The 26546-nt window shown below is 37.7% G+C and overlaps 2 protein-coding genes across 7 annotated transcripts in view; one reads left to right on the top strand and one right to left on the bottom strand.

Moving 5' to 3' along the window:
- LOC131759438 (interferon-induced very large GTPase 1-like) overlaps positions 1-18747 on the bottom strand; it is a 32364-nt gene extending 13617 nt beyond the window's left edge. Inside the window, exons 1-2 of the mRNA XM_059068528.2 lie at positions 18573-18747; positions 12861-12930 (exon numbers count right to left, since the gene is read on the bottom strand). The gene's annotated coding sequence lies outside the window, so the exon portion shown is untranslated. The remainder of the gene's footprint in view (positions 1-12860; positions 12931-18572) is intronic.
- The window catches only part of ZNF215 (zinc finger protein 215), a 206603-nt gene that overhangs the window by 71423 nt on the left and 108634 nt on the right, over positions 1-26546 (top strand). For 2 of the 6 annotated variants that reach the window (XM_067038736.1, XM_067038735.1), the window contains one exon: positions 847-909. The exons of the other annotated variants lie outside the window; for them this stretch is intronic. The gene's annotated coding sequence lies outside the window, so the exon portion shown is untranslated. The remainder of the gene's footprint in view (positions 1-846; positions 910-26546) is intronic. 6 annotated transcript variants of the gene reach the window in all.

The raw sequence follows: 26546 nt of genomic DNA, 5'->3' as shown, positions 1-26546 counted from the left end.
TTAAGAGGATGAAGAAAAGAGTACTATGAACAACTGTTTGCTCTCAAATTTGATAACCTAGATGAAATGCACTAGTTCCTTGAAAGACAACAAGCTATCATAGCTTACATGAAAGGAAATAGATAATCTGAATAGGCCCGTGTGTATTAAAAAAAATTGAATCAATAATAACCCATCCAAAACAGAAAGCATCAGTCCCAGTGGGATTCACTGGTGAATTCTACCAAACATTTAAGGAAGAAATTGTACCAAATATCTACAATCTCTTTCAGAGGACAGAAGCAGAGGGAATACTTCCTAATTTAATTCATGAGGTCAACATCACCCTAATACCAAAGTCAGTAAAGGACATTACAAGAAAGAGAACTATAAACCTATAACTCTCATGAAAAAAAAAGTAACAAATTAAATCTAATAATGTGTAAAAGAATAATCCACCACAACCAAGTGGGACTTATCTCAGGTATGCAAAGCTGATTCAACATTCAGAATCAATTAATGTAATACACCACAACAGACTAAGAAGAAATATCACATGATCATATCAATATATGGAGAAAAACTATTTGACAAAATCCAACACCCATTCATTATAAAAACTTTCAGCAAACTAGGAATAGAGGAGAACTTCTTGAACTTGATAAAAGACACTAACAAAAACCCTACTGTTAACATCACACAATGGTAAGAACCTAGAAGCTTTCCTCTTAAAATGGAATTGGTAAAGGAATCCCGTTTCATCACTCCTATCACACATCCTGTTGGAAGAGTTAGCTAATAAGATAAGAAAAGGAAATAAATATATACAGAATGGGAAAAAATAAATAACACTGTCTTTGTTTGTAGATGACATGATTCTCTATGTAAAAAATGCCAAAGAATCAACAACAGAAGAATCTCCTGGAACCGGTAAGTGAATATAGCAAGGTTGCAGGATACAGGGGTTAACTTACAAAAATTATTGTTTTTTTATATGCTAGCAATAAACAATTGGAATTTGAGATTAAATACACAATACCATTTAAATTAGCACCCTCAAAAAAGAAATACTTATGTATAAACCTAATAAGATATGTTCAAGATCTATATAAGGAAAACCACAAAACTCTGATGAAAGAAATCATAGAATATCTGCATAAATGGAGAGATATTTTGTGTTTAATATTAAGACCAGTTCTTCCCAACTTAATCTATAGAGACAATGCAATCCCAGCCAAAACCCAGCAAGTTATTGTGTGGATATCAACAACTTGATTCTGAAGTTTACAAGGAAAGCAAAAGACCCAGAATAGCCAGCAAAATATTGGGGGAAGACCAAAGTCAAAATACTGACACTCCCAGATTTCAAGACTTACTGTGAAGCTACGAAGGTGCTTTGTGACCACCTAGAGGGGTGGGATAGGGAGGGTGGGAGGGAGACGCAAGAGGGAGGAGATATGGGGATATATGTATATGTATAGCTGATTCACTTCGTTATAAAGCAGAAGCTAACACACCATTGTAAAGCTATTATACTCCAATAAAGATTAAAAAAAAAAAAAAGACAGTATGGTACTGGCAAAAGAAGAGACAAATAGAATTGATGAATGGGCTAGAAGATCCAGGAATAGACCCACACAAATATAGTCAACTGATCTTGAGAAAGGAGTCAGGGTAATCCAATGGAAGAAAGGATAGTTTTAACAAAGGGTGCTGGAATAACTGGACATCTACATGCAAAAAAAATGAAGAGGTAAATAAATTTTAGGTACAGACCTTGCACTCCTCACAAAATTAACTCAAAATGGATCGTATTAAAAAAAAAAAAAAAAATGGATCGTATTACCTAAATATAAAATGCAAAACTATGAAACTCCTAGAAGATAACAGGAGAAAATGTAGGTGACCTTGGGATTGACGATGACACTTTAGATACAAAATCAAAAGCAGGATCCATGAAAGAATAAGTTGATAAGTGGACTTCATTAATTTTAAAACTTCTGTTGTATGAAAGATACTGTTTAAAAAAAAAAAGAAAGATAAGCCAAAGACTGGGAGCAAGTCTTTGCAAAATATATATCTAATAAAAGGCTGGTATCCCAGATGTACAAAGAATCCTTAAAACTCAACAGTAAGAAAAATAACCCAATTAAAAATGGTGCAACATTTTTGAACAGATATTTTACCAAAAACATACAAATGGCAAATAAACATGAAAAAATGCTCACCATCTTTGTCATTAGAGAACTGCAAATTAAAACAACAAGATGCCACTACACACCAATTAGGATGGCTAAGAACTCTCATACATTGCTGGTAGGAATGCAAAATGTTACAGTTACTTTGGAAGACTAGTTGGCAGTTTCTTACAAAAAAACCACCAAAACCCTGTACTGTTACCGTATGATCCAGCAACGAAGCTACTTGGTATTTACTGCAATGAGTTGAAAACAAGTCTACACAAAACCTCCCCATGATATCTATAGAAGCTTTATTCATATTTGCAAACTTGGATGCAAACAAGAGGTCCTTCAGTAGGTTAAAAGATTAACAAACTGTGGTACATCCATACAATGGATTATTATTTAGCAAAAAAAGAATTGAGCTATAAAGCCATGAAAAGAGATGGAAGAACCTTAAATCACATTGCTGTGTGAAAGAAATCAGTCTGATAATGCTACATAATTTATGATTCCAACTATATTAAATAGTGGAAGTCAATACTTCGGATACCGTAAAAAGATCCGTGGATGCCAGGGGTTGTGGAGAGAAAAAAATGGTGCCAATAGACTTGCTTGATGCAGGGTTGCCACAAACCTTCAATTTGTAATAAAACACAATACCTGTGAAGTGCAATAAAATGAGATATGCCTATGTACCTATTAGAATGGCCAAAATGCAGATCACTGGCAACACCAATTGCTGACAAGGGTCTGGCATGAAAGAAGCTCATATTCATTGCTTCTGGGAGTGCAAACAGAATAGCTACTTTGAAAGTCAGTTTGGATTGTTCTTACAAAACCAAATATTCTTTTTCCATATGATTAGCAATCATGCTCCTTGGTATTTACCTAAATTATACCTCACAAAAGCTGGCACACAGATGTCTATAGCAGCTTTATTTATAATTTCAATAACTTGGAAGTAACCAAGATATCCTTCAATAGGTCAATGGATAAATAAAATGTGGTACATCTAGACAATGGAATATTATTCAGTTCTAAAAAGAATGAAGTGAAATTAAATGAAAAGAAATGAGAAGACATGGAGGAAACTTAAAAGTATATTTCTAAGTGTAAAAAGCAAGACTAAAACGCCTGCATACTTTATGATTCCAACTGTATGACATGGAAAAGACAAAACCATGGTGTCAGCAGAAAGATAAGTGGTTACAAGGAAAGAATTAGTAGGAGGAGCACAGAGGATTTTTAGGGCAGTGAACCTATTCTGTATATTTAAGGGTTCGTTACACTTCATTAGACATTTTTCAAAACCCATAGAATGTGCAAGACCTATGTAAACTACGTACTCTGGGTGATAATTGATTTTTCAATGTGGGTTCGTCACTGTAACAGATGTGCCACTTTGTTGGGGGATGTTGATAATGCAGGAGATGACACATGCGGGGGCAAGAGGTATATGGGAAATCTCTGTAACTTCTGCTTATTTATGTGTAAACCTAAAAAAGTGCTCTAAAAAATAAGTTCAATAAAAATAAAGCAAAGTTTACAGAATTACTTGGTGAAATTGATAATCCACAACTACTTTAGGAAAGGTTTAGTATGTAGTATGTTTTTTGGTACCTGATAAAGCAAACCAAGAAAAAATAAGTAACTAAAAGAGAACTCGAACAATATGATTAGCAACCCAACCTAATGTCCCCATGTAGAACACTGCTCACAACATGTTTTCATTGTGTCTCTAATGAGTTGTAGAAAGCCTTTAGGCTGGGCAGGGGATGGCCACATGTTTGGGGATTGTTGGTGGATAGTTGAGGGGAGAGGAGAAGAAAGTTGAATACCTGGGTGAGGGCATGAAGACATGCATTTGGAGAGCTAATCTAGGGATCAGCCTAAGACAGAGATGTGGTCTTCACCAGTCAGAACTCCCCATGAAGGTGGATCAAAACAGGATGTCCCAATTGCACTCATCACCGATTTCCAAACCTCTTCCTCCTTGTGTTTTCCCATCACACTCATCCTATTTTAATTTTTCCAGTGTCTCAGATTTCAAATCGTCACCTTTGATTTCTGTCTCTCTTTAGCTCACTACAGTCAGACATCATATTCTCAAATTTTTCCATCCAGTTCAAACCCATGTACATACCATAGACTATGTGCCAGGTGTTCTGCTCAAAAATGGGGTTATAGGCATGAATAAGATATGGTCAGAGAGGGTTCTGCATCAGTCTAGGAGGAAGGAAATGATGAGAGTAGTCTAGGAGGAGGGAGAAACAGAGCTTTAATTGGAGCTCTAATCCTCATTAGATGACTTTACTTCTTGATTCTCACGAGAATGCATAAGGTGTCATGAAATGTAGGTAGTTCTGATTCTAATCATGGGAATCTTTTGAAGCATTCCTCATTTGTTTCTAACTTTTCTAGTTTCTCTTAGAGTTGTATTTGGTTTTGGGTGCCCACTTTCTATCTGTGATCCAGTTCTTTCACTTTGTACTTGGTGTTGGTGTTTGGTGGTGTTGGATTAACTTCTGTGGGTAGGAATGTGTCTCATACTAATTACAGACTCATTTCCAGTTCTGGCTCCTGTCCGGATTCACCTTTAGACCACACATATCCCCCAATGATAATGGGGGATAGTGGTATGGACACATATGTTTTCAGGACACCTTATTTCATAGTTTTCCATCTATAACTTTTCATTGTTGGGCATCTACTATATATATTGGGCATAGATTATCCTATATATCACCTGTATCAATTTGCTCATTAGTCTATTACCTATTCTGTATACACACTGCCACAAGGCCTTCATCTTTGCTCTGGTATATTCAATAATTTTTTTCCTCTTTTGTAATTCCTTTTCCACAATACATCCAGAGTCATCCTTTTGACATCCAAATTTAAATCATGTATTATTTTGTTTAGAAAACTGAAAATTCTACATTGTCTTGTGATAAAATTAAAATGACTTATCATTCAAGGCCCTTACACTTTAACAAGAATCATACTCTACTGTACCTTTCACAACCACTCCTTTTCCTTTTCCTAATACTTACCTCACTCTCTCCCTTAAAAACCACACTCTGCCATCTTCCTTCATTCTTATGGCATTCTTGACTCTAAATATTACCCTGGATGAGCCTTTCCTCCCCACCTTTTCTGCCAGGGGTTCTATATTCCTTCTGCCTAATTCACATTTCTTCTTATTTGTGAAGCCTTTCATTCATCTTTAGGTTGAGTACATAGCTCTCTTTTCTGAGCTATCAATATAGTACCTTGTACTTATATATATTATATAGATTTTCCAACTGATTTTTTTTAAAGCTTTTTAAAAAAAATTTATTTTTATCTTCATTGGGTCTTTGTTGCTGCACGCGGGCTTTCTGTAGTTGTGGCAAGCGGGGGCTACTCTTTGTTGCAGTGCGCAGGCTTCTCATTGCGGTGGCTTCTCTCATTGTGGAGCACAGGCTCTAGGCACGTGGGCTTCAGTAGTTGTGGCACGTGGGCTCAGTAGTTGTGGCTCACGGGCTCTAGAGTGCAGGCTCAGTAGTTGTGGCGCACGGGCTTAGTTGCTCTGCAGCATGTGGGATCTTCCCAGACCAGGGATCAAACCCGTGTCCCCTGCATTGGCAGGCGGATTCTTAACCACTGTGCCACCAGAGAAGCCCTCTAACTGTTTCTTAATTACCTGTTTAGATCGTGTACTCCCCTTCTTCCCATACTTGTAGCTATTATGCATCAACCACCATGTCAAATTCATGTTTTGTTCTTAAGAAGTCTTATAGTCTATCCTTGTGTCTCTGTTTTTAGTCTCTGCTCCTTTTGACTTTTTTCATCACTGTTTCTGTTTCAGTCTCTGGGTCAATTCTTATACCCCTTTCTCTTCCATTTCCCTTCTTTCTTACCAACTTGTCTCTTTAAGCCAAGCTCCTGTTTTCAAGTTGTTCCAGAGATATGTGCATATAGAGTGGGTTCTTTCTTAGAGTTAAGGCTGACCGCTTTTAGTTTAGGCTTTGGCTTCCTGTGTAGCACAGGGCCTGATTTTAAAATAAGATAAGGAAGTTAAAAAAAAAAAAGAAAGAAAAACTTTTTACTGTGTTTTAACATTTGTTATTACCTTGCAAAGACTCAAGGATCTTGAATTATGTGTTTAATAATGACTCAAGTTTAAAAATTATCATAAAAAGAGGAATACTGATTATAAGGTGGGTTGTCCTGTGTGGGTATGAGTGTGAGTGCCCCTGGGTGGGGCATCACACATATAAGCCTTATTCATCACCCAGCTGTCAGGGTCATCCCTTCCTTTGCTTCTACCAACTGCTGTGGAAAGGCTTTCAGTTTTATTTCTCTCTCTCTCTCTCCCTCTCTCATTTCCCAGAAACAATAGTTTTTCTTTTCTTTTTAAGTCAGCAGTGCCTTGGCAATGATAGAAAACTTTTCCACATAAAGAAATGTTGCCATGTCTTATAGATCCTGTCTCAACTTCATTCTTGCAACAGAATTTTAATTTTATTTAAGTTTCTTTAACTTCCTAGAAATAAACATTTCTGCCTGGCCAGTGCTGTTTTTACATACTGTGACCCTAATTATAACTATAATTATGATGTCTAAAATTATAATAGAGCCTGAGAAATTTTGCTTCATGCATTTTCTTCTACAAAAGCTTGATTTAGAATATTATTTGACATTTATCATATGGTGATACTGCAGTCTTTTATTACTTTGCCTGCTGAAAGGTGCCTAAAATCTTCTGGAGCTCTGATAACTGAGAGTTAGAGTGGCTAAGGGTCTATCTTTTGTGAGAAGCTCTCATTGAGATCAGAAATGGGTTAGGTGTAGGGGAGAAGAATAGTTGATAAAAGGGTTCAAAAATAATCCAAGAGCATTTTTAGGGAGGAATAAAATCTCAAGCATAGGCCTTCAGTTCTTGGCTGGGTTCGGAGACCTTTCTTTTTTTTTTCTTTTTTTTTTTTTTTTTTTTTTTTGTGGTACGCGGGCCTCTCACTGGTGTGGCCTCTCCCGTTGCGGAGCACAGGCTCCGGATGCACAGGCTCAGTGGCCGTGGCTCACAGGCCCAGCCGCTCTGCGGCACGTGGGATCCTCCCGACCGGGCCACGAACCTATGTCCCCTGCATCGGCAGGTGTACTCTCAACCACTGTGCCACCAGGGAAGCCCCGAGACCTTTCTTATAGACATGCTCTCAGTGCTTTTTCAGAGACCTCTGTAAACCTCTGTTATGCCCTCACTGACAGTATTTCATGGTATGCTGGAACCAGCCTATACTGACTCATGAGAACCAAATGTCAAATGTTCAGGAATTTTGTAAGGCAGTTATTAAGCACAGCCATTATGAAAAATAAATTATATAGGAGCACGTCCGCAAATATGAAGGGATAAGTAGCTCCAAGGGCGCATCCTTCTAGTGAAACAATAAAGAAGCAAGAGAAAAAACATCAGAATCAACTTTGTTGGAAATCTGGAAAATAATCAAAGGTCTATAGTAACCAAGTATCTGCTGATCAAGAAAAAGGCAACTTAAAAATGGTAGAGGAGTGTTGTGGCATTTTTACTTGCCTTTGGGCCACCTTCTTCCCCTGCTTGAGGGAATCTTGAAGATATCAGCCCACGTTCCCATTGTGAGGCCCTTGTCCCTGCTTTCAAAGGGCGAAGAGCAGACCTTGATCTCAGAGAACTGTGTTTGTCTATTTGGAGCCCTCTGGGGGCTACCTGAAGGACTGACGAAAGGCAGTTTTGTTTTTATTTTGTGTAGCACAGAGCTTCTTCAGGGCACAAAAGCAACCAAGTGAAGGGCATTCCTTGCAAACAAGAAAGGTAAATGGACAACCCCTACTGTCTGGGGGAAGATGTTAAGGTTGAGACAAATAATAGACATGCTGAAACTTGGTAGGAAAGACTGGTGAGAGAGATTTTGTGTGGAAGTGGAACAGTAAAAAGTTCCCTGTGTGTAGGATTTATACCTCTAAATGATCCTTAGGTTCAGAAGCAGAAAGTGAAGGCTAAGGCAGAGTTGTAAAGGGCCAGGTTAAGCATTGGAGGAATGCTAAACACTGAGCCAGTAACCAAAGCGAGGTGTTTTTTGTTTTGTTTGTTGGTTTGTTTTTTGTTTTGTCTTTAGGCAGAAAAATCTCAATCAACACATAAGCTCATGACAAGCTAAAGAACACATTTCAGAGAGCACAAACCACAAATATCTTTAGAGAAAAAGGTAGAAAAGTACTAAACATATAACCGAAACCCACAGGAACAAACCAAAACAAACCCTGATTACGAGAAAGATTATGATTTCAAGAGTTACCTTATTATAAAATTCAAAATGTTCAGTTTTCCACAAAAAAAATTTTAAAACGTGCAAAGAAACAAGAAAATATGACCCATTCACAGAAAAATGAATAGAAACTATCATGAGGAATCAAGTCATAAAATATATTCAGCAAGGCCTTTAATTCATCTGGCTTAAATATGCTCAAAATGCTAAAGTAAATCATGGACAAAGATTCAGTAACACCAGGGGAATGATATGCCCAAAATAGTATATATCTCTGAAGAGATACAAATTGTAAAAAGGGACCAAACAAATTCTGGGGTTAAAAATTACAATAACTGAAATGAAGAATTCGCTAAGAATTTCAACATCAGATTAGAGCAGGCAGAATTAAAAACCAGAGAAGTTGAAAATAGGTCATTTAAAATTATCCAGTTTGAGGAACATAAAGATGAAGGAGTCAATAAAAATGAAGAGAGCCTAGGAGACCTGTGGGACACCATCAAGCATACCACATACAGATAATGGAAGTTGCATAAGGAGACAAGAGAGAGAAATGATGTAAAAGAATTTTGAAGAAACTATGCCCAAAAAGCCATAATTTGATTAAATACATGAATTTACACATTTAAGAAGCTCAATGAACTTTAGGGAGGAAAAACACAAGAGGTCCACACTGAGACACTTTATAATAAAACTTTTAAAGGCCAGAGACAAAGAGAGAATCTTGAAAGCAGCAATAGAAAAGTGACTGTCATATACAAGGGAGACTCAGTAAGAAAAAGACTGGATTTCTTAGCAGAAACCATGGAGGCCAGACAGCAGTTTGATGACATATTTAAAGTACGTAAAGAAAGAGAAAACCCATAGTCCTATATCTGGCAAAACCATCATTTAAAAATAAAGAAGTTAAAACATTCCCAGATAAGCAGATGCTGAGGGAGCTCATCACTAGTAGATATGTCCTACAGGAAATGCTAAAGGGAGTCTTTCAGGTGGAAATGAAAGAACACTTGGCAGTAACTTGAAGCCACATGAAAAAATAACACAGGTAAAGAAATATATAAGCCAGTATTACTGTATTTTTCATTTGTGACTTTTTCTTTCCCAATTTGATTGAAAGACAAATGAATAAAATGATAATGATAAATCTATGTTAAGTGAGCACACAAAGTAGAAAGATGTAATTTGTGACACAACAACATAAAGGGGAGGAGGGATGGAGCAGTGTAGGATCAGAATTTTTATATACTTATGGAAGCTAATGTGATATTAATTCAACATAGATTGTTACAGGTTTGAGAGGCTAATTGTAAGCTCCAGGACAACCAATGCTAAAATAACTTTTAAAATATACAGAAAAGGAAATTAGAAAGGAATCAAAATCATACACTACAAAAAAATCAAACACAAAAGAAGGCAATTAATGGAGACCTTGAACAAAAAAGATATGAAACATATAAAAGACAAAACAAAATGGCAGAATAAGTGTTTCTTTATCAGTAATTTTTGTAAATGGATTAAACTCTTTTATTAAAAGTAAATATTCTCGTAATAGATTGAAAAACAAAATGCAATTATATGCTGTCTAGAAAAGACTCATTTTATATCCAAGATATATAGGACAAAAGTGAAAGGATGGAAAAGGGCACTCCAGGCAAATAATTACTAAAAGGGAACTGAGGTATCTATGCTAAGATCAGACAAAATAGACTTTTAAGTCAAAAATTGTTACAGGAGACAAGGAAGAACACTAAATATTGATAGAACTGTCAACCCATCAAAAAGATATAAAACTTGTAAACCTACGAACCTAACAACAGAACTCCAAACCATAGGAAGCAAAAATTGAGAAGTGAGGACAGAAATAGACAGTTCTGAAATAATAGTTGGAGGTTTCATTGCTATACTTTCAATAATGGATAAAACAACTAGGTAGTAGATCAGTAAGGAAACAGGGTAGTTGAACAATACTGTAAACCAGCTAGATCTGACAGACGTAAACAGACTCTCCATCCAACAACAGCTAGCAGTGTTTCTGCTGAACAAATTTTTCTCAAGAACTTTGTGGATCTTCTGTAGATTTCAGTGGGGTTCACTCCTTTAGACAAAAGCCACTTCTATGGTTCTTTTCCAGACAAACCCTTCTGGAAAAGCCTTGGCCTCCCGCTGAGATAGTAGTGAACAGTGACCAAATCCTTGGCCTCCCGCTGAGATGGTAGGGAACAGTGACCTTAAGCTTCCTAGAGGACTTCTAATTTGGTTGATATCTGTGAGGCAAACCCTTATCTTCTCGAAAGGACAATTTTTGTGCCTGATTTCTTTACCTTTTAATCTTTCTGAGGTTTTAGGAAAAGGTTGTACAACCATAATCAACAGAGATTCAAGACTGTGAATCTCTTTATTCTAATGGGTTTTGCCTTTTGCAGAGGCTGAGAAATTTCAAAATAATAAGGGCTTGGCTCCTTTTTGTTTAACAGTTCTTTCCCCATTTATCTTTCTTTTCTCACATTTTATCATAAGCAGCAAGAAGAAATCAGGAGGCACTTTTAACACCTTACTTGGAAGTCTCCCTAAATATAAAACCAGCTTTTAAGTATTTCCTTGTACATAACTCCAGGACATAATTTTGCTAAGCTTTCTATCACTACATAACAAGAATCCTCTTCCTTCTGTTTCTATTAACATGTCCCTCAATTTCTTCTGAGCCCTCACTGCAGCATACCTAAAGTCTGGATTTCTTCTAACAGGCTGTCGAAGGTATATAGGCTTTCTCTGTCATGCTCTTCAAAGTTCTTCTAGCTTCTGCTCACTTGCCTGATTCCAAAGCTGTGCCCAAGTTTTAGGTACCACTTCTAGGCACCAAAATCTGTATTATTTTTATATTATTGTATTATAGATTGCCACAAACTTAGTATCTTAAAAAACACACACATTATATCACAATTTCTGTCAGGAGTCTGGCATGGCTTAGCTGGGTCCTCTGCTCAAGGTCTTACAAGGCAGCACTCCAGGTGTTGACAGAGCTGTATTTTCATCTAGAGTCTCAACTGGAGAAAAGCTGCTTTCAGCTTATACATGTTGACAGAATTCATCTCCTTATGATTTTAGGACTGTCCACAGTTCCTTGCTACATTATCTTTTCTGTAGGCCCTCCCTCAACATGGTAGCTTACTTCTTTAAGCCAGTGGGAGGGAAAATTATCTCTCAAGAAAGGCCAAGTCACTCTTTAAGGTCTTTTCCCTGATTAAGTCAAGCCTACCCAGGATAATATTCCTTTTGGTTAATGCAAAATCAACTGATTTGGGACCTTAATTTCATCTGAAAAATTCCTTCATCTATGCCACATTCTATGAGCTAGCAGCAGGGGGAGGGCATTACATAGGCCTAGAATCATGGAGCTACCCTCATCTGTGTGCCATGTGACAAAATATGTAACATGCTCAGCCCAGTGTTTGACCTATTCTAAGGGTTCAATAAATGTTAACTCCTCCTATCATTTAATTTTTCTAAAGCCCTGTTGGAACCACAGTCTCAGTGCCCAGAGGGATGTGGGACTCAATGAGGTAAATCCACTGAAGGGGAGGAGGACCTAAAGGAAGTTTCCACCACTAAGCCAAGGGAGAATCTGATTCTCCTAGTAATAAGAGCATGCCTCACATTTTAGGAAAATCTGGAGAGAGGAGCTGTTAGTGGGGACTTGAAGAGCTAAACCAGAGAACTTAGAAGGAATACATATGAAGATTAGGTTCCAGGGAATTTTTCAGTGCATCAAGGTAGAGTGTAGAAAGGAATTAAGGGAAGCATAGCCCAGGGAGTGTATGCCATGGAAACAAGTAGGATGGCTGTTATCTGGGGAGACATATAACCTTAAAGACATCCTTTTAGTTGGCCAAAGGGACTTGGAATTTAGGTGGCTCAGGATTGTAGCTGAGCTATTCTGTACATGGAATTCATTTGGTGCCTACACCTATTCCAGGTGGTAGAGGCAAATTTTCAGAGAGGATATCTAGTTAAGATTGGCCTAGGAACCAAAGTAACCAGAAAAGTGGCAAGTGTAATGGGGAAAACATCATGAAAAGAGACAAGGGCTGCTCGAATGGGATGAATAAGGCCCAAGGGCCATAGGATCCTACATCACCAGGAATGGACATGTAGGAAAACGAGAAGCTCCCCAAGGTAGAGGAGCAGGCTCCAATCTGCAGGAGACCATGAAAACTGAAAGTAGAATGGCAGACGCACCACTCCAGGAAGCATAAATATAGGGTTTGATGACAATATATCAAGTACAATAAAGATTGGGAAGCTTACAAACATTGGGGAATGAAAGGATCAGTCAAGACAGAAGGGTCTAAATTAAGGCCATGCTTTTTTTCTTTCTTTCTTTCTTTTTAAATTTTAACTAGAAACTACATACCACAGCTGCAGTCAGGAATGCTGATCCTGAAGGTTAACTTTCAGAGGTGGCTTCCTGTCTCCTGGTGCTTCTGCCATGAGATAATGGGAAATATTAGCCATAGAAATTGCTGCAACATGCAAAATAACTTTCATCATTTTGGAGTAGACTGAAAGTTAAGGGAGTTGCTGTGTCTCTTTTCTACTAATGTTTTAGTTATTTTCTTGTTGTCTCAGAACGAGAAGTCTCTTTCCTTTAGGAAATGTGGGAGACTGTAACCCAAAGAAAGCCTCTTCAGCCTTTGAAATCCCATAGCCATTGACCTCCAAATAGGTTAGGAAGGAACCAAAAGGGTAGGACAGTAACGCAGCTGCTTTTTCTTTCTAAGACTTAGGACTAAGCCTGTTGAGCTAGAATTTTCATAGCTGTCATTTCAAGGGCACAGACAAAGGCACATAGGGAGGAGGGTAGACTCCTTAATGATTGTCTCCACTGGACAGGCTGGTTCAGATTTGGACAGATATTGTCCTGACACTGGAGTTGGGGAGTCTGTGTGTCCTCTTACACTGTCAGGCTCTTCTCACTCTGCATGAGTAAGTCTGCTGGGCATTGGATAGGAGTAGAATGTGTCAGAAGACATTTTTCAAGATGACCTTCCCTGAAGGGAGCTAGCAGACCATGGATATATCCCCACATTAGGAGGTGATCTGCCAGTGATTTAGGAGCATTGGTTTATACCACAGTGGACACAACCTTTGCTCACAAAGCAGAATGGTACAACTAAGACTTTATATGGACTAGAGAAAGTGTATTGTGGAAATCAATCCATATATTTAGTCCTTGCTAAAGACCGAGTCCCTGGTACTTATGTAACCTAACAAAATGATCTCTGCTGAAGACTAATGCAGTGGCCTTTACTAGGTGTATGTAGGTCCAGACACACTAGTATTTTCCTCAGGAGTAAATCAGTTTTACAGTTAAGGTGTATACCAGGATCCCTCCTTCCCACCCCTGTCTAGAGTGTCTGGGAAGAAATCCTTTGAAGTCACATAAAAATTCAACTTTGTGAGTTTCAGCAAGGATCTATTAACAGTCAAAGACTTACATCCTTGTTGAAGACCATGTTGTGTCTTTCCACTGACTTATTCTCTAAGAAAAATACATGTAAAATAGTGTGTATATCTGAGTGCTGTGTATAGGCACTTGTTCCAATAGTTTCCCAAGGCAACAAGCCATTCTTTGTAGCTTTGTGTGCCTCAGAGCTGATACTGGGGTTGTGTCAATGAAAGAGAAGTAGAGATATGGGTAGTAGGAAGAAGGATGAGGAGAAGAAAAGATGTTTTTTAGTTCTTATCTACTTCAGTGTTGCCTACAGTGAAGGACTTGTGGCCTAGAGGTAGATTATTTGCCCATACTTTGTGGTGCTGGAAAGATTTTGACAATGATTTTTCCACCTAGCTTATCATATAGTTTTGGTCTATTTGAATGCCAAATTATAGAGATATATTTAAAGAAGGCAGAAATTGCAGCAAATTAATGGAGGTGTTAAGGATTGTAATGTCCTCACTCCTCTGACTGATTGAACTGGACTTGGTTTTAAACCATTTTAAAGTTAAAAGTATGAGTTAATCTTTCAAAGTAGTTGTTCTCAGTCTTTATTTTGGATAATGATCACCTGAGGACATCTTAAAAATGTGGGTTCCCAGCCCCACTCACAGAGAATCTGACATGGGATGTCTAGCTTATTGCTCAGGAACTATGGTTTTTATAAACCCCCAACTTTAATTTTATAAATGCTGCCAAGTGTTCAATCATATTTTGAAAAAAAAACCCAACCCTATTCTAAGGAGACTTTTTAATGGAGAAAAGATGGGACTGTAAAAACTAAATTTGCCATTCCTGTTGGCCTGAACATGAAGATATCTCCTTTGAGATTCTTTACTTCTTAGTTTCCAACTGAAGTGTTCTTTCTGTCTCAGTATTTGAATGAATACACATGAAGGTTCAACTACTATGCTAGAATGTTCAACTGAGGGATCTTTAAGAATTTAACCTCAAAGGATAAAGACACGGAAAGGGCTATGAAGAGCTATAAAGCTCATTAAGGAGACAGGCAGGCTAGATCCAGAAATGCTGCCAACATGTGACTGAGTCTAATATGTTTTTCAGAAGGAGAGATCAGAAAGGATGTTTGAGAAAAATCATCAGAGAAACAATAGAAGAATATTTCCCAGAGCGGCAGTATGGCCTGATTCTCCATAATGAAAATATACATTAAATGTTGTACAGAATTAATAACAACAACAGTAACAACAACTCTAATATATCCTGGAAATATTCTCCTATCCTTAGAATAAAGAGTAAAGAGTTTGAATATTAAACAAATGAAAAATCTGGTTTATTTACAGATAAGTTTAAAGCAGACTGATATCAGAGAAACAATAGAAGAATCTAGGGAGCTCCTCTTTGTTGACCATCTCTTCTCTCTGTACCCATTATGATAATGTGCCTTTGAGTGAACTAGATCATACAAGTACCATGGATCGGAAGTTTGGCAAAGATTTTAAAAATTTCAGCATTTATTTCACACATATTTATTGAGGGCTATCATCATGCTGGGAAATGTTTTAGGTACTGTTTGTTGATTGATTAATAAGGCAGGTTAGATACCTGCCCTTACAGTGTTTACCCCTAGTGGAGGGAAGCAAACCATAAACTTGTAAGTATTTGAATAAGTAAAATAATTTCAGATTATTTTAAGTGCTAGAAAAGAAACAGCAGATAATGGGATGGAGAGTAACTTGAGGCTGCTTTCAATATGTAGTTAGAGAATGTGTGTTCAAAGACTCTGTTGCTAATCGTGAGCTGCTTTAGGCTCTTTATGCAGTGTCCAGCCTTTCCCAGTTTCTGTCAAATATAATGATCCACGAATGCCACTTCTGAGTATTTATCTAAAGGAAAAGAAAACACTAATTTGAAAAAATCCTCCCTCTCCCCCACCAGGTTCATTCTAGCATTATTTACAATAATGATAGTTGGAAACAACATAAATGCCCATTGATGGATGAATGGATAAAGAAAATGTGGTACATTTCTAATGGAATATTATACAGCAGTAAAAAAGGGAAGGCAATTCTGCCATTTGTAACAACATGGTTGGACCTTGACGGCATTATATTAAGTAAAATAAGTCAGACAAAGATAAATACCATATGATCTTAATTGCATATGGAAATGAAAACAAAACAAAACCAAAAACAAACTAAATGATACAGAGAAAAGGTTGGTGGTTGCCAGAGGTGGGGGAGAGGGAAGGCAAAATGGGTGAAGGACAAAGGCTGAAATTTCCAGTTATAAAATGAATGAGTCCTGGGGAGATTAATGTGCAGCATGATGACTATAGTTGATAATATTGTATCATGTATTTGAAAGTTTCTAAGAGGAAGACCTTAAATTTTTTCATCATCAGGAAAAATAAACTATAACTGTGTGGTGGATGGATGTTAACTAGACTTTGGTTATTGTTTTGCAATATATACACATATGGAATCATGTTGCACAGCAGAATAATATGTGAATTATAGCTCAATAAAAAAGTAATAAAATTTTAGCTTACCTCTTAGTCTCTGCCTCCTATTATAGATTTCATTATTCCTTTAGCTCCTTTTTGGACTTGTTGGATTAACTGTGTTGAACAGCTTATCCAGTTAGAAACTCATCCTGAATTCCTAAGTCTAGCCATTTGGGGGTATCCATTCCTTTTTGATGGGGAAATGGTGATGTGGGCACCTTTTATTTCTTGGAAGCCCATTTTCCCTACTTTTTCCCCTAAACTGTTGTCCTTGTTAGTTATTTACTAAATGCTCGGCATTAGTTTGCCCTATTTATTTGACTGCTCTGTATGAGAAGCTCTTGCATCTGTTATCTCTATCCTTGTTGTGGTCCATCTTTCACATTGCATCCTGAAACTTGTAGGTAAATCATTTACTTGTTTACAGAACTTGAAAACTCTTCATTGGTTTATGATATGATCAAATTACTGGGCCCTGGCATTCAAAACCCCTCACAATCTGGCAACAATTAACCCAATTCCTTTTACAACCACTCTTTTTCCTTTTCCTAAATCTAGTTCACTTACTTCTCTTAGAAACTATACTCTGTCATCTGTCCTCAGCCTCATAGTTTTCTTAACCCTATATGTTGAGGGGGAGCAGAATATGCCACCTCCAAATCTGCCACTTTGGCATGTGGATTGTTTTGAGCTGAAGGTAATTATGACTCAGCAGACTCAGGAAAACTTTTTACCTCTCCTTAAACTGCCTAAAAGAGTCATATAGAGGACCTGTACCAGAGACAGCTATTACCAGAGTCAACTTTTTATATCAGAAAGATGTACCTGCATGGCATGGCAAACATTTGCTTACCAATCGTTTGCTCTTCTCATCTTCTTGTGAAATGTCTTCCTCGCCTTTGAAGCCCTACACTCCTACTTCCTTCTCCTTAGCTTGGGATAGTATATATGCCTCAATTGCCAGATTGCTTTGAGTCTTCATGTCTCGGTGGGGATCTTGTAAGTATGTAATTAAACTTAATTTTCTCCCATTAATCTGTTTTATGTCAATTCAGTTATTAAACCAGCCAAAAAATCTAGAAGGAAAATTGTCTCCTCCCCTAAAATATTATGTTACATGAGCACTTCCCAGGACACTATGCTCCTAACCCAATTCAGGTTTCTCCTTATTTGTGAAGCCTTCCTTTATTCTTCCAGGTCGAGTTAGTTCCTCTCTTCTCTGTGCTTACCATAGCACCTGTTACCTACATGAATCATAATACTTTTCTTGAGTCCTTTACTCCTGGAAAGCAGTGGTGGTTAAAGAAATCCATCCATCCTTTTGTGTTCTGAGAATTAGTTTACTGCAAAGAGCCACCTTTCCCCATATGACTTATATAAACTCATCTGTGTGTCCCTTTATTACTTATAGGGAGGCCAGACACAGACCTCCCCACCCCTTTTAAATTAACTTTATTTATTTATTTATTTCTATACAGTAGGTCTTTGTTGGTTACCTATTTTAAATATAGCAGCAGACACAGACCCTTTGAATTCCATTCTTTGCCTCATAAAGGATTCACTGAGCTGTTTGTCCCCCTGATCAATTGGAAAGTGTTTGAAACTAAACATTAGTTAAAATTCTCTCCTTTTCAGTCCCCTTAACTTTGACCCACTCTCCTCCTGACCCAGCATACAACCTCTCCTTAATGATCCCTCCTAAGGATAAAATATTCCCTGATTATCCCACTCCCTGTATACTGTGTTTTTCTTAGCCTGCTGACCCTTTCCTCTAAGAAAATATTCCTTTCTGCCTCTCCTTTTGAGATGCTTGAAGCTCTATGTTTGGCTTATTTTCTCTATTACAATAGTCTCTTTCCCCTATTGCAATAATCCTTTCAAATAGTCTCTTTTTAACCTAAGTCTAGATTTATTTTTAGTTGACAATAAAAATTACCAAGTTGTTTGTTTTGATAATGTACTCCCTTTCCCCCAGATTTGGAGCTGTTTATTGGAACAATGAGAAAGCCAGGTTCCTATTTGTGTTCTTAGCATGCCTTAATCTGCCTGTGTCTCTGACTGTCCCTATGCCTGTTTCCATCAATTTCTGTTTTTATTTTAGTCTCTGAGTATGTCATTCTATCTCTTTGTCTGTCCCATTTCCCTCCTTTTCCTTCACTTACTTGTCTTCTTGAGGCCAAGCTCCTGTCTTCAGGTTGCTCCAGAGATATTAGAGAGAAAGTAGAGCTGGTTCTTTCCCGGATTCTGGTAGTTTGCTGCCTGAAATCTTCAGCCTAGACTTCAGCTGCCTCTGTGGTGAAAGGGCCTTATTTTATCCTCCAAACAGGAAGTGAAAAACTGGTTTCACTTTTGTTTTTGTTTTCCCCCTTTAAAAAAAATCAGCTGACTTAAAGGAATCCTGCTTATTTATTTATTCATTAATTCATTTATTTGTTTATATTGTGATTCCTGTGTGTTAAAATAACTGCAAATGGAAGACTAATGTTGGTATATGTGTGTGCATGCATGTGTGTATCAATGGTGGAATGGGGTGAGCACCAGATCAAGAACATGAGAGAAACAGGATAGGGAAAGAATTTAGGAGAAGAGACATGGACACATTCGAGTGTCTTCCTCATGGAAGTTGCTTTAACTGCTTTACTGTTCTAGCTCTCAAGTCACCCAAGGACAAAGAAGAAACATGCTCTCAGTGCTAATGAAACTTCTTAGGTTTTATTTCCTATAAAAGATCTTGCTAGAATTAGCGGTTTTTTTGTTTGTTTTGTTTTTTGTGGTAGATTTGAAAATTAACCAGGTTTCCAACATTGTATTAGCTGATTTGGATGATTCAACACTACCGCAAGATAAATTCTTAACAGCATATTGTGTGTTTATGGTGAGAAAGAGAATTTTACAGTTGTCTATATTTTATATTAGAGCTTTTTAGTAATGTTAAAAATCTGACTGTTTTCTCTCACACTTAAATCCCATGTAAAGCATTTTGTTTCATTGATTATTATCTTACTCCATGATTTAATTTATTATAATTTTGCTTATAGATCAGTACCTCCTGCTCCAGTGTTCTTCTTCTGTTTCAAGCTTTATATGTCTACACACGTCTTCTTGGAGGTGAACCTCATACTCATTTTTCCCAGGTCCTCTAGAAATTCTACCTGCATTGTTTCATATTTCTCCTTCCCACTCCCAGTACACCTGCACATCTCCACTACATGGACCTATACTGAGCTCTTCTGCACTGTGCTCTCAGAGCAGTTATACCATTCTTAATGATGCTCCTATCATGTTGTGCTGCACTGTAGCTGTTGCTTGTCTATCTGATTTCTCCCATCTCCCAAACCTGAAACATCCCACCTCCCTGTGTTCATCCCAGTTGTGGGGGATCTGTCTTCTTCATCATTATATCCCAGATGTAGTGCATGAAACATATAGATGAACAAAATGTGTGGTGATCAAAGAAGGAAATTATCATATCTGTCAGAGCTTGCTTCCTTAGTTATATGTGAGGATATTAATAGCTATTTCAGTGAGTTGACATGAGGCACAAAGAAGGTATAAGGGCAGCTGGCATGGTGTCCTTCCAATAAGACTTCACTTTTCCTACTTTTAGAATAGTAGTGTAGGTGTTTTCTAGTAAACAAGAGTTTCAATGTCAGTCATTAATTTGAGTCCCGGATTCAACAGTTGCTAGTTATGTTTGCTTATGTCTTGAGTGTGGAGAGGGCAACCTAAGTAATGAGAAGCAGCCAGGTGGTGGAATGAATCTGTGCCAGTAGCACTACCCACCTCACATGCATTAATGAGGATAAAATGAGATAGGTTAATCCCACCCAGTGCTTGGCCTGCAGCAGACATTCAAATATGAATTCTTTTTTCCCTAGCACATAATTTGTTTGAAGATCTAATCTGTCAGAACAAGAAACATCAAGTGGAGTGTCTTCAGCTGCAGTGCTCCTTCCAGTGTTTAATTTGATTAAGATTTCAGTAAATGTATAAATTAATGAAAGAATTAAAGCAATCCCGTAGAATCAAAATCAGATTCACAAACAGGTTCATTTCACCACACGGTTACCTCCTGTTCCTCCAGGTCAACCCCCAATACAGAGGACCAACTCTTGGTTTCATCTTTTAGTTTTCTCTCAATTCTAAGAAATGTTTGTTTTTAACATGAACTTTGGTTAAATGATTAGTGAATGTTTTTTGAAAGATGTTTTCTCCAGGCTTTTTTGTTTCTTTTTTTACTGCCAGTTTTTAACTTATGTTCTCTTTGAAAAATTCTAGCCTTAGTCTGAATAAACTGAGGGAAAAGGAATTCACCCAGACCTCTGCAGTGATACTAGAGAGAGCCAATAATCCACCCAGGGTTCCATCCAGCACTGGAACTAGAGTGAGGCAAGAGAGGAACCCAGGGTAGAATGGAAATTGAGAGTGAGAGAGTGCTTAAATTTTGTACTCTAGGTGCCTCACTTGCTTCACCCTAATTTCAGCCCTACTTTCAGCTTCGGCTAAAAATCTTGAGGAATGGGCCAGTCCATCTCTAATCCATTGATTACAGAGAGAAGGGCAGCTGAGATCACTGGGTCTCTCTTGCTTGGCATTTTCCCCTGATCCTTTCCTTTTAGCTGGCTCATCTTTGGCTAAGAGAATATGTCTTTTGAGGGAGTCTTTTGAAATCTGGTGGGTGATACTTGCCAATGAAGAAAGGGGGTAGGCGATATTTCTCCTCTTGCCCTCTTCTTTCTTTTGCTTAGTCAAATAATTTAAATGACATAAGACAGATTAACAGTAGAAAATCAAATTTAGTACATATATATGGAGGATTAACATAAGCATGAGAAATTTGCAAGACAGTAAGGCAAGATGAGGTACATTTATTTATCTTACAGGACTAAGCAGAAGGAGGTAGGGGTCTGGGATTTCAAAGGGAAGTAAGGTGATTCTCAGGGAAATGTAGAGATTTAATGTTTGTTAAACAGATGTTTGCTGGGCCATCTAGAGAGAATGGGACACAGAAGGACTTGGATCAAACTGGCCTTGCTAAGCTCCTCCCAGTCTACCACTCCTAGTTCATAAAATACTGTAGTTATCTATATTGTTATATAGTTATAGTGATATCTCCCTCCTGGAACAGCCTGTCTATATTAAATTATCTTAGGCAGTTAGATGGAAGTTCCAAGGTTCTTCCTGAGTCTTTTGGGCCTGGCTTGTCTTCAGCTGGAAATAATCTGCATGCCACTGTAGCACATCTTGGGGCAGCCTTCACTGAATCGCATCAAAAGAGAGGAAGATGGGGAAGAAAAATCAGATTACCTAGGTGTTTTAGTAAAAACACAGTTTTCCTTTGTTTCAGTGCCAGATGCATGGAGGGTTTTCCCTACAGCAAGCAATTCTGCAACACCAGCCTGTTGTCCTACAATTTAACTTGATTCTGACACTATGTATCTTCCTAGATATACTGTTGGATCCCACAGTTTAAGGGCTCAGTCCCAGGAGACTGCTGCTGTCTTCAGATGCCAATTGCAAGTAGTAGGTCCCCAGGTTACCCTCAAATTCTGTCTGACTTGACTACAAATCAGAAGTTCCCAAGACCACCTCTTCAGGTTTGATGTATTCACTAGAGAGGCTCATAGAACTCAGGGAACACTTACTTATGTTTACTAAAGGTCTGGGTGGGTTCTGAGTGCAGGAGATTCTGTCTCTGTGGAGTTGGGGTACATCACCCTCTTGGTATGTGGATGTGTTCACCAAACTGAAAACTCACCAAATCCCATGCTATTGGGATTTTATGGAGGCTATCACACATAATATTAATATATTGTTAATTTCATTTCCAACCCCTCTCTCCTCTCTGGAGAATGGAGGGTGGAGGCCTGAAAATATGAAACTTCTAATCGTGTCTTTGTCTTTCTGGTGACCATCACCCATCCAGGAGCCCACCCAGAGTTGCCTCATTAGAACAAAATATACTTCTACCACTCTTATAACTTTGGAATTTATGGGTTTGAAGAACCCTGTGTCAGGAACTGGGACAAAGATCAAGTATATATTTCTTATTATAAATCACTATATCATACAGGGAAAGAGACACAGAGGCATCAAATCCTGCCTTCAGTGGACTTCTCTCCCTGTCTTTCAGGGCAGTGCCCAGCTGCAACCAGTAGTGCTTTGCTTGCCAGACAAGGTAGAAATGAAGAACATCCTTCTTTTCTCCTGTGAACCCTGAGATTTTCCTGCTTCTGCTGTCTAATCATACCTCCAGTCTACTCACTTCAGAAAACATGAATTTCTGAGAGGATATTCAGGTGGCATTATCATTGCAGATGACAGCGATACAAAAATTGGGGCTGACTTGTCCAGTTAAGGGATAGCTATTGACATTAGTCTCCTTGAAGTCATGTATTTATATGGAAAGTGGACTCAAACTCCATTGTCACCACTTTCTAACTATGCAACCTTGGGCCACTCATTTAATCTTTAAGTTTTTCAGTAACTAAGCTGGACCCTATGAGGCCTTCCCAGGACAGAACTGCCTATCCTCCCATGTGCTCCACCTGCCTTGTTTGTAGAAAAGCTGTAGTCTCCCAGGAGTCCCCTGAGGAGGCCTGGCTCAAGACTTAATGACTGAAAGAATGTAAACCTGTAGTAACAAAAAAATAGCAGTTGGGCCAGGAGAACTGGTAACAATGTAAACAATAGGTCAGCCATATAGCAAAGTCACAGAATCTTTAGTTCCCTCCTGAAGTACATAGATAATGGTGTCTGATGCAACTTCCTGAGTTGTTTTGAAGATACTATACAACACCCACCAAATTTAAGAAGTTAACTGCATGATGACTGTGAGCACATGGCCCCCAGACTGACTGGAGTCTGAAGATTGGCGATGTTAACCCCTGTGACTACCACCCTGTTACCTCACCTTCAACCAATCTAAGAATTATGCCCAAGCTGATCATGCACCTGTGATTCTCTCCCTCACCTTGTCTTAGAAAAAAGACTTTCCTGAAATCCTGTGGGGAATTTGGACCTTTTGAGCATTAGCTGCTCATATTCCTTGTGTGGCCCTGAAATGCACAGCACATTCCTTCACCACAACCTGATGTCAATAGATTGGCTTTACTATACGAGTGCTAGTGGACTCAAGTTTAGTTCAGTAACATTTCATCTTACTACTTTTCATTGTATTGATGAAATGAGACAATTCTAGGCTTAACCTGAAGTAGGAGCTCAAAAAATTAATTATTTCCATCTCTTCTTCCCATTCAAGTCCTGCTTAAAGGACCCTCCAGTGTAAACTCCATCTCAGCCTTATATGGGGATATTGAAACTGTTTATGCAAAACAGAAGATGGAATTCGAGGAAGCTTCCATTACCAAGCCAAGAGGAGAACCTCCTATGCCTTTCTAGACATTATGACATTTTTTATAATTGATGATATTGAGTACTGTAGAATCCAGGATAAATATACACCAATATGAATCTAGAAGAGTAAATGTAGAGAATTTGTAGTGGATGGGGATTTAGGGTGGCCCCTATTTGAAGAACCTGAGGGATTTTCAGAATGACCAGGTAGAGTGCAAAGGGCAATCAAGTCAGAAGCTTAATTCGGAGGAGTGGCCACCATGGAAGTGGTAAGGATGGACTTAGGGAATAGCTGCCAGTAATATGGGAGCAGTTGTGGACTTTGCTCATCCTGAAAGGGATTCAACTGCATTCTGGTACCACTAGTGAATATTGAGAGCATTAGAAGGGATTACTAATTACTAATGGTACCCTTTGGGTTTGGGGTCATATTGAGGGGGAAGCAGATCCAGGATTTTTGTTAGTTTGGTCAAATAGAGACTTGGAGTTGATGTAATTTGGGATACCATTTTAGGGGAATATTTTTGAACCCTCAAACTGGTTAACCCAGACATCTTGTTTACATATCCAGTTCAAGCAAGTCTTACTGGTTCTACCATCAAAATATATCCTGAATCAGGCCACAGACCATGTGTAGCACTAACCACCATCCTAATACAAGCTGCTATCATCTCTTTCCTGGATTGTTGCAGTAGTCTTCTAACTCATTCCCTTGTATTGTCATTGTTATTATAGTCTACCCCATCTCTCTCAGTCTATTCTCCACACAGTGTGGAGAGTGACCCTTTTAAATTGAAAGAAAGATATCACTCCTCTGCTTCGAAATCTCCAGGAGCTTCCCATCTCACTCTTAGCAAAAGTAACACTTCTTGCAATGTCCCACAAGGCGCTATATCAGTTTCCTCTCTGACCACTCTGTCCCTTGTTTTTTTGTGCTACAGCTATACTGGTTTCCTTGTTGGTCTTCAGGCATGCTTCCATCTTGGGGCCTTTGCTCTTATTCTGTTTGAACAAATTTTTTATTCCCAGTCATTCCTTCACTTTCTTCAGAATTATGCTCATATTTCACTGTGCCCGGAAAAGTCTTTCCTGATGACCCTATATTAAATAGCAATCCTTTATGCCCAGTACTCATTAACCTCTTTATTTTGCTATAATTTTTTCTTCTTAACACTTATCATCATCTAACATACTATTTACTTGCTTATTTATTGTCTCTTTCCACTAGAATGTAAGTTTTATAAAAATAAGGACTTTGTTTTAACTCTTGAGTCACTACCTCTTAGAATAGTAGCTAGAACAGAGAATGCAGCTCAATGATTTTTGAACATATAAAATAGTAATAGTTACTTTATTTTACCAAAATTGGATCATATTATATACATCTATTTATAACTTACTTTGTTTATTTAATATGTTTTCATATTTTTTCTCTGTAGATGTACAAGGAGTTGCCTCATTTTTCTTAATTTCTGTATTAAATTCTGTTGAAAAGATAGACCACTTTTCTTCTTAGCAAGCTCAAAGTAATGAACTTTTAAATGATTTTCACATTTTGTTTTTATGTGCAATTCTATGACAAGTACTTTCCATAATTAGCTAGTATGTGTTTATATATTTACTTAGAATAAATTCCTAGAAGTAAAACTGTTAGGTCATGTCCTTTTTTAAGGCTTTTGATATACATTATGAAATTGTCCTCCAGTGTACTAGTTTATATTTCTACCAGCAGTATATAGACTTTTCCATTTCCACACATGCTGGTTAACAGTGGCATAATTATTTATTTTAACTTCTGTTAACATTTTATTTTGTTTCTTTTTAAGCTTATTTGGATATTAATGACATCTAAGATTTATCTATAGATTTATTTATATTTTTAATTTCAGCTGTTTGGTTATGCATTTTAATATTCTACCCATTATCCTATGATGTGTTTATTTTTTCATGTTTACTTATACATTTTAAAATAAACTACATATTAAGGATGGCAAATTTTTGTCTTTATTATATACAGCAGATATTTTTTCTTTTCTGTTGTATCTTTAAATGTAATTGTTTTTGTTTTGCTTTATTTTTGCTATGTAAAAGTTTTAAATCTATATGAAATCAGATCTGTTGATATTTTCCTTAATATTGTCTGGTTTTGGTTTTATTACAAGGTCTTTCTCCCTGAAATAGTATAAGTTACTCAAAATATTTGTCACTTCTATGGGATTTTTGTACATTTGGATTTTTATTTTATGTAAACTATGTGTCATTATCTATCAAATATTTTTCTAAATGATATACCATTTCTTTCCACCCATATTTGTTGAACACCCCTCCTTTCTGTACTTACGTGAAATGCTGACTTTATCTTATATCAAATTTCTGTTTTTGGTCTTTTTCATTGAATTCTTTGATCTTTTTTTTTTTTTTTTTTTTTTTTGTGATATGAGGGCCTCTCACTGTTGTGGTCTCTCCCGCTGTGGAGCACAGGCTCCGGACGTGCAGGCTCAGCGGCCACAGCCCACAGGCCCAGCCGCTCCGCGGCATGTGGGATCTTCCCGGACCGGGGCACGAACCCGCGTCCCCTGCATCGGCAGGCGGACTCTCAACCCCTGCGCCACCAGTGAAGCCCTTTGATCTTTTAACTTGCTTAATAGCATACCATTTTAGTTGCTTGTGCTTTATAAATAAGTGTAATATAGCATAAAATGTGAGCAATTTTCTCATCATTATTAATCTTTTAATTGTTATTTAATGGATATTCTTATAAAATTATCCTTTCAGGTGAT

The sequence above is a fragment of the Kogia breviceps genome, chromosome 7, assembly GCF_026419965.1.
Source record: "Kogia breviceps isolate mKogBre1 chromosome 7, mKogBre1 haplotype 1, whole genome shotgun sequence".
Classification (NCBI taxonomy): domain Eukaryota; kingdom Metazoa; phylum Chordata; class Mammalia; order Artiodactyla; family Physeteridae; genus Kogia; species Kogia breviceps.
This window is presented reverse-complemented; position numbering and strand designations above follow the sequence as displayed.